Source organism: Prosopis cineraria, unplaced genomic scaffold, assembly GCF_029017545.1.
Source record: "Prosopis cineraria cultivar Desert tree isolate PC_DT_omini unplaced genomic scaffold, ASM2901754v1 PC2, whole genome shotgun sequence".
NCBI lineage: Eukaryota > Viridiplantae > Streptophyta > Magnoliopsida > Fabales > Fabaceae > Prosopis > Prosopis cineraria.
The window spans coordinates 28706101-28715197 of record NW_026555333.1 but is presented as its reverse complement, the minus strand read 5'-3'; the positions used below and the strand labels follow the sequence as shown (position 1 = coordinate 28715197).

General features: G+C 36.5%; 1 non-coding gene across 1 annotated transcript; it reads right to left on the bottom strand.

The window, feature by feature from the left end:
• On the bottom strand, positions 1-107 carry LOC129304298 (small nucleolar RNA R71). Its single transcript, XR_008591664.1, has one exon. It is a non-coding gene; the product is annotated as a small nucleolar RNA R71 (small nucleolar RNA).
• Positions 108-9097: the final 8990 nt, after the last annotated feature.

The window sequence follows — 9097 nt, the reverse complement described above, 5'->3', positions numbered from 1 at the left end:
AATTTGAGAAAGCAAATCTATGGGGTCCAACAAGGAGAGGATGAGAGTCTCTATGAGTATTGGACTAGATTCCAAGGCCTTTTGGCTAAATGCCCACACCATCAAATTTCTAGTGAGAATTTAGTCCAATATTTCTATGAGGGCTTGATTCCAAGAGACAAAGTTAACATTGATGCTGCTAGTGGTGGATGCTTGATTGACCTCACTTCCTTAAAGGCTTGGGAACTAATTGACAAGATGGCTTCAAGTGGTGCTTAATATTCTACAAGGGAAAAGAGAAATGTGAATATGGTAGGTTCCTCAGTTCTTAATGATTCATATGTGGACTTGCTAGCTGCCAAGATTGGGAGAATGTTGGCTCCACAAATATCTCAAGTGAGCAATGTAAGTACTTCTCAAGCACTTGTCCCTTATTCTTGTACTTTTTGTGACTCACCTATGCATGTAGAAAGCAATTGTCCTATTAAGTTTGAACAAGTAAATGCTATCTACAATGGAAAACAATCCTATGGTGGGAGGCAAGGGCAAGGAGTTTATTCTAATACTTACAACCCTTCATGGAGAGACCATCCTAATTTCTCCTATTCAAATCCAAATGTGGCTTTACAAGACAATCAACAAAGAGGATCCTATCAAAACACCTTTGGCCGTGACCCTCCACCTCATTTGTCTCAAGGTAGCTCTTCTCAAAGCTACAATCCAAGTGGTAATTCTCTTACACCTTCTTCTAATTCTTATAGTGATAGGAGGCTTGTTCCAATTGAGAGTTCTTCTAATTCGAACTCTTCTAATGATGTGAATGTGTTACGTAAGCAGTTGATTGAAATGAACTCTTTGTATAAAAACATGTATGATGGCTTAGGGAACAAGGTAGAGAGTATGGGTAACAAGTGTGAGAACATGAACTCTAAAATTGATGCCCTTACTTCTCAAATGAATATGCTTGCTAACCAATTAAGTGCAGCCAATGCTCAAGCCTCTACATTACCATCCAATACTGTTGCTAATCCTAAAGCTAATCTTAATGCTATCACATTGAGGAGTGGCAAGGAGTTGGGAGAAAGAGTACAAGAAGACAAAAGACAAGGGAAGGCCGAGAAGCCCTCTTTAAATTCTTCAATTGATGTTAATGTTTCTAGTTCTTCTTTTGCTCCTAATGATGCATCTTTTTATAGAGATGATGAGGATGAAAACATTGAGGAGATCATATGTGAGCAACCACCATCTAAGGTGGAAAAGGGGACTATGGCCGAGTTGTTTAGTAAGGAAAAAGAGGGAGAGGCCGAGCAAAGTGAAACAAGAAAGGAGAGTTCAAGGAAGGAAGAAGGAAAGCAGAGTCAAGAGATTATGAAGAAGCTTCCTTTTCCACAAGCACAAGTGGTCCCTAAGCAAGTAAAGGGACAATTTGATCAAGAGGTATATGATTTCTTCCACAAGATTCATGTTAATGTACCCTTGATGGATGTAGTTAAGAACTTTCCTAAGTATGCCAAATTGTTGAAAGATTGTTGTACAAATAAAAGAAAATTTAGGCCTAATGCAAGGGTACAATTACCTCATCTGTGAGTGCTATCATGAAGCCTCAACTCCCTATAAAATGTGAGGACCCCAGTTCCTTCACAATTCCATGCAAGATTGGCAACACACATTTTTCTCATACATTGATAGACTTAGGTGCAGCCATTAATGTTATGCCTCTTTCAATTTATCATGCCTTGAGTCTTGATTGCATGCATAAGACACCTATGATATGCCAATTAGCGGATAGAAGTGTTAGAAGACCACATGGAGTAGTAGAAGACTTGTTGGTTTGTGTTAAAGGTCTATTATTTCCTGTGGATTTCTATGTGCTTGATATGTCAAAAGAAGGGAGTGGGGATGATATTTTGATTTTAGGAAGGCCATTTATGAGGACTGCCCGTACATTGATTGACATGGAAAAAGGTAGTTTGATTTTGAAATGTGGAGAGGATCATGTTATTTTTAATATATATGAAGCAATGAAACATCCTTTTGAGGATTATTCTTTGTTAGGTGTAAGTTCCATTGAGTTATTGCTTCATGATGCTTGTGAGTCTCACATGCTTGATTCTTTCTCACATGTTGATGATGATTTGTCTCTTGTTACTACTACATGTATTGATGGATGTAGTTGTCCTATTTGTTTAGAGATTGATGCATGCTTGAATGATGCAACTACTTCTTCTCATGATTTGTTTAAAATATCTCCTATGCTTGATCTTGAAATGCTTGAGAAGGGTATATCTTCTTGTGTTGTAGGTACTAAAGCCATTAAGGCCGAATCTATGAGTTTTTCTCCACTCGAGCTTGATGTTCTTAGGATTCCCAAGCTATTGGAGGAAAATTCTACACTTTCACATGTCAAGGCCGTGGCTCAAGTCCAAGCACTTGAGGACAAGTTGCAAGAAAAGGGGGAGGCTGTAAAGAAAGAAGAGGAGAAATCAAAAACAAGTGAGAAGCCTAAAAGACAAGATAGTACCATGGAATATTCCACCAAATTAGACTTGAAGAAGCTCATTCCCTCTTGTGTAGAGCCACCTACCTTGGAGTTGAAGCCTTTACCATCCAATCTCAAGTATGCATATCTCATTGAGAATGAGAAGCTTCCGTAATAATTTCTAACTCTTTATCTCTTGAGGAAGAAAATGCATTACTTGATGTGTTGAGAAAGAACATACATGCTATTGGTTGGACTTTGGCTGACATTCCTGGTATTGACCCTATTGTGTGCACACATAAAATTTTTCTTGAGGACAATGCTAAGCCCATTAGGCAACCACAAAGGAGACTTAACCCATTGATTTTAGATGTGGTAAAGAAAGAGGTTGTTAAGCTACTTAGTGCTGGGATCATCTATCCTATAGCTGACAGTGAGTGGGTGTCTCCAACCCAAGTTGTACCTAAGAAAGGGGGGATTACTGTGGTAAAAAATGAGAAAGGAGAGCTTGTTCCAACTAGAGTTCAAAATGCTTGGAGAGTGTGCATAGACTATAGGAAGCTCAATAATGTGACTAGGAAGGACCATTTTCCTTTGCCTTTTATTGATCAAATGCTTGAGAGATTGGCTTCCAAGTCCCATTATTGCTTCCTAGATGGGTTTAGTGGGTATTTTCAGATTCCTATAGCTCCTAGTGACCAAGATAAGACTACCTTTACATGCCCCTTTGGTACATTTGCCTATAGGAGGATGCCTTTTGGTCTTTGCAATGCACCTGGTACTTTTCAAAGATGCATGATGTCCATATTTTGTGATTTTATTGAACATTGCATGGAAGTCTTTATGGATGATTTTACTGTGTATGGTGAGTCCTTTGATTCATGCTTGCATTCTTTAGATAAAGTGCTTGGTAGGTGCATTGAAAAGAAGCTTGTGCTTAACTTTGAAAAATGCCATTTCATGGTAGATAAAGGAATTGTTTTAGGCCATTTGATTTCTTCCAATGGCATAGAGGTGGATAAGGCCAAAGTAGATGTGATTGCTTCTTTGCCATATCCTGTTTGTTTGAAAGATTTGAGATCATTTTTGGGACATGCAGGCTTTTATAGGAGATTTATAAAGGGGTTTAGTGAAATTGCTTTGCCTATGTCTAAACTCTTACAAAAAGATGTTGATTTTGTTTTTGATGATGCTTGCAAAAGGAGTTTTGACACTTTGAAAAGCATGCTCATTTCCCCTCCCATTCTTAAAGCCCCAAATTGGTCTTTACCTTTTGAGTTGTCATGTGATGCTTCTAATTTTGCTGTGGGAGCTATGCTTGGTCAAAGAGAGGGCAAGTTATCATATGTGATTGCTTATGCATCTAGGACCCTAGATTCAGCTCAGGTTAATTACACCACAACTGAGAAAGAGTTGTTTGCTATTGTTTTTGCACTTGATAAATTTAGATCATATCTTCTTAACTCTAAAGTTGTTGTGTACACTGACCATGCTGCTGTGAGGTACTTGTTTAAGAAGACAGATTCTAAGCCTCGCTTGATTCGATGGGTGATCTTAATGCAAGAATTTGATGTGGAGATAAGGGATAGGAGTGGTTCTACCAATCAAGTAGCGGATCATTTGTCTAGACTACCTCATTTAAAAGCTACTATGGTAAACTCTAACCCTACTATTCCTTGTGATTCATTTCCTGATGAGGCATTGTGTGCCATTTCATCTAAGCCTCCATGGTATGCCTCTTTTGCTAACTATATTGAGTGTAGAGTCTTGCCTCCTTGTGCTTCACGTTTTGCCATTGAAAAATTGAAAAGAGAGTCTAGATTTTACATTTGGGAACCACCTTTGATGTGGAAGATTTGTAGTGATAAAGTGATTAGGAGGTGTGTTGATGATGTTGATGTGCCTTCTGTTCTTGAATTTTGTCACTCTCATGCATGTGGTGGTCATTTTAGCTCAAATAAGACAGCTAGGAAGGTTTTAGATTGTGGATTGTATTGGCCTAGCTTGTTTAAAGACTCTTATGAATTTTGTAAAGCATGCTTGAAATGTCAAAAGGTTAGTAGTTGGGGTAAGAGACATGAAATGCCTCAACAACCCATTTTATTTTGTGAGATTTTTGATGTTTGGGGCATTGACTTCATGGGTCCCTTTCCACCATCCTTTAGTTTTGAGTACATATTACTTGGTGTTGATTATGTTTCAAAGTGGATTGAAGCCATTCCTACTAGAACTTGTGATGCTAAGATTGTTTTGAAGTTTCTCAAATCTAATATTTTTTGTAGGTATGGAGTTCCTAAGGCCTTGGTAAGTGACCAAGGATCCCACTTTTGCAATAAGATGATGAAGGCTCTCTTGGCTAAATATGGGGTGCATCACAAAATCTCTACACCATATCATCCCCAAACTAATGGCCAAGCCGAAGTATCAAATAGAGAAGTCAAGAAAATCCTAACCAAGGTGGTGAACACAAATAGGAAGGATTGGTCTTTACACTTGGAGGATGCTTTGTGGGCTTATCGGACCGCTTATAAGACTCCCATTGGCATGTCTCCTTTTCGATTGGTGTATGGAAAGGCTTGCCACCTCCCTGTGGAGATAGAGCATAGGGCCTATTGGGCCATCAAGAAACTAAACTTGGATTTCCATCTTTCGGCTAAGGAGAGATTTCTTCAAATGCAAGAACTTGAGGAGCTTAGGTTGGATGCCTATGAGTCTTCTAGAATCTATAAGGAGAAAACAAGGATCCTTCATGACAAGCTAATCTTGAGGAAAAAGTTCCAAGAAGGAGATCAAGTCCTCTTGTTCCAAACAAGGTTTATTCATAAGCATGCCAAGTTGAAGTCTAAGTGGGAGGGACCATATCTAGTGACCAAGGTGTTTCCCTATGGGGTTTTGCAACTCTTGAATAAAGCCACGGGTTCCACTATGCAAATCAATGGTCACCTATGCAAGCTCTACAAAGATGCCAAATCACTTCAAAAGGAGGAGGACTTCTCTCAACATGTTTTTGAACCACCATGATAAGGTTGTATCTCTCTAACCTTGAGCTTTTACCTTCCTTTAATTGATATATTTAATGATAGGTATAGTTCAAGTGTGGGGGAGATGAACCTAGTAGGAAAATTAGAGTTTATTTGCTTTATTTGACTTCTTTGTTTTGTGTTTTAGTTTGAAAAAAAAAAATATCTGCACCACACTTTTGTTATGCATTCATTATTGATCTCACCTTATTTTATCACTAGTCTATACATACATTGAGGACAATGCATGATTTAAGTGTGGGGGAGAGAAATAAACATTTTGTTTTGTTTGTTTGGTTTTGCAAAAAAAAAATTCAAAAAAAAAATTTCTTTGTTTTGTTTTGTTTGAGGTTACTTAATTACCTAGCTCTTGAATGGATATTTTGATTCTTGAGATGTGGTAATTTTAGGATTGAATAGGTGTGAAGTGAACATTCTTTTACCTTGAATTAATGGATTAGAGTGGCATATTACCCATTCATGGAAGAGGCTAAACACTCATGTGTGATTAATTCCTTAGTGATGTTACCCTCTAGAATTTGTTTCACTTCTTAATTAAGACCATATATCTTGCACTTGTTTGATAGGAGATGAGAGATGGCATTCATAAAAAATAGCCAAGAGCCAAATAGCCAACCTATTATTATTTATTATCCTTTGTTAGCCACTTTGAGCCTTTGGTTTGATTCTTAAAAAAAAAATATTCACCCTATTTTTTCCCAAGGAATGCATGTTACACTTTTATATGTCTTTTTAATATTCATTGCATGTCCTAGATCAAATGAGTGGATGCCTATTATCATTTCTCTATCCATTACTTCCATTGTTTTCAAAGAGTTAGGGGCAACCAAAAAAAAAAACACAAAAAGATTTGAAAAAAAAATATAGTCAAAAAGAAAAGAAATAAAGTTGCTAGAAAAAGAAAAAAAAAAGAAGAAAAAAAAAAAAAAAAAAAAAAAAATAAAAATAAAATAAAAGTTGCCTAGCTCATCCATTCCATTTGTTTTATTATTTCTTATCATTTCTTTCCATCCTCATTGTGTTAAGGTGTTCACTCAATTGAGTTAGGTTATGCTTTGCATATTAAGGGGATATATCTTGATTTAGCATTATTTTGATGCTAACCCTATTTTTTTTATATACATGCATTTCTTAGACATCCTTTCATTACCTATATCACAACCTAATAAAGTCCATTTGATTCTTGATTGCAAGTGCTATTTAGTGATGGAGATGTAGAAGGGTTACAAATTCATAGTAGGGTTTATCCTAAGAAATTTTGAGTGAAATTTAATACCTTATACACTTTGAGTGATGAGAGCAAACACTTAACCTAGAGAGGCTTACTCTTTGACATTGATTCTTGGTAAGGGTTGTTTGTGATGTGCATAATTCTTTCGTAATTATTGCCACATTGATTGATAATTTGTAGAAGTTCATGAGCTAGTATTTTAGTGACTTGAAACAATGTTTTTCTCTTATTTCTTTGTCTTATAGTTTCTTTTGGGACCTTTTTCACTTGATTTTGCCCGGAGTGCAAAAGCTAAGTGTGGGGGAATTGATAGAACACATTTGTTACCCACTTTTATTTGTCAATTAGGACCATTTTATTAATTTATTTCACCTTCAAGTGCACACATTGCATTAGATTTGGAACTTTGCCTAAGTTTCTAAGATCAGTGCACTAGGGGCATTTTGGTCCAAAAATGAACTTTTGAGAAAATGTACAAGAAAAATTGACAAAGTGCATTTTATGTCCAGTTGATGAATGGTGAAATTATATTTTTAAAATTCATTTTAGTTTGGGAGTAATTAAATAAAAAAGTCAACACTTTCTTAAGTGTCTTAGTTTGTCCTAGTTTTTGGTTTGCCTTTGTGTGAAAATTTTTATATAATTTTGTGCAGCCTGAAACTTGGTTAATTTAATAAATTCTCCCTTCTAATTATGAATTTAATTCTGGACATGAATTAGATTTTATTATATCATATGCTATTTAATTGAATTATGTGATTTATGTGACATAGGTGGCATGTGACTTGTGCATCAATTGGGCAATTGAGGTCAACACTCCTTGAGGACAATGGCTGATGGTTTGCACGTGAATTATGATTATTTTGAGGGATTAGATCAGCTAAAATGATGTGGATGACACATGGGAAATTAGGCACACATTGGAATCATCTACAAACCAATAGGAAGTTGCCACCTTGCAAGTGTGACAAGGCTCCCATTTACATTTTAATTTCTTTTTCCTTATTTTAATTAAGCTTCAGCTGATGGGAGACACCAAGGAGCACGCCATTTTAAGTCCCAAATGGGATCCAACACATATCTCATTCATCTTCCACATTCTCTCTCTCTTGTTCATAGTGTTCTTCATTTTCTCTCTTTGTTCTTCATTTTCCAGCACCCTAACCTCCATTTTCAGCCACCAAACCTCCACAAAACTCATACCATTCTTCTCCTCTCTTCATTTTCGTTCCATCCCTTCCATTTTCACAAGGATTGAAGCTCATTTCCATCATTCAAGAGCTATGGAGTTTGGCCTTCACAAGCAATCACTAGGGTTCTTGAAGATGAAGATTGGCTAAGTTTCTTTGTGGAATCCTAGAGAGATGAAGATGGAGGATGAGTCTTGAGCTTCAAATTGGCTAAGTTCTTTTGTTTCCTATCCTCTTCTCTTTTTACTAGATGGTTAGATTCCTTAATCTAGGGTTTAATCATCTTAGCTTATAAATTCTAATTTGAATTTGATGTTGATGTAAAGAGAGAGGATTGTTTCATTTAATTTTCTTCCTTGGACAGCCATGACTGAATTTTGCCACTCTTTGTTTGGCACATCAATTATGTCTTGTGTTAATTCAATATCTTGTGTAATTTGTGTGTTATTGCATAATCTGTGTTAATGCTTGTGTTGTTGAGTAGCTTGACATAATCTTGGTGTTAATGCTTGTTGTTGAGTGCTGACATAATCTTGTGGTTGCTCAATTTATGTGTTTGACCATGGCTGTTGAGAGAGGATTTTGAGTGAATCACTTGGCTAATGTCTTCACCAATTGGTTAATTGAACTAGGGACTTTAATCTAAGACCTAGGGAGGTTAGCTAATTAGGTTAATTGGCTTAGGATAATTTTCTTAAGTCATGACAGCTTTAGTCAAGAGGAAAGGGAAGCTAAACTTAGCCTAATCATGAGAAGATAATGAGTCCAAAATCAACTAATCTCTAGGGTTCCATTATTGTAAAAAGGGAAGTTCATTTCACTCACTTTCACTAGCATTTTAATTACTTGCATATTAGGTAATTAGTTTAGATAATTAGCTAGATAACTAAATTCCTACAAACTTTGGTTGATTTATTTCACTAGATAACTTTCAATTAGACTTAAAACCATTCCTTGGGAGATGACCTAGGGTTGGCCCTATATTGCATTAGGGTTAGCTTTAGTGTAATTTTGAGGATAAGCGACTAATTTCCTATCACCATACTCCTTTAAGTGAAGCATAAAGCTCATTCAAGCATCCTGATCCTTGCGGAGCTTTTTGAAACATGCATCCTCTTCTTTAATAGCGTTGACGTCGTGGTTTTTTTGACCTGGGAGTGGATCAGTAGTAATGGTA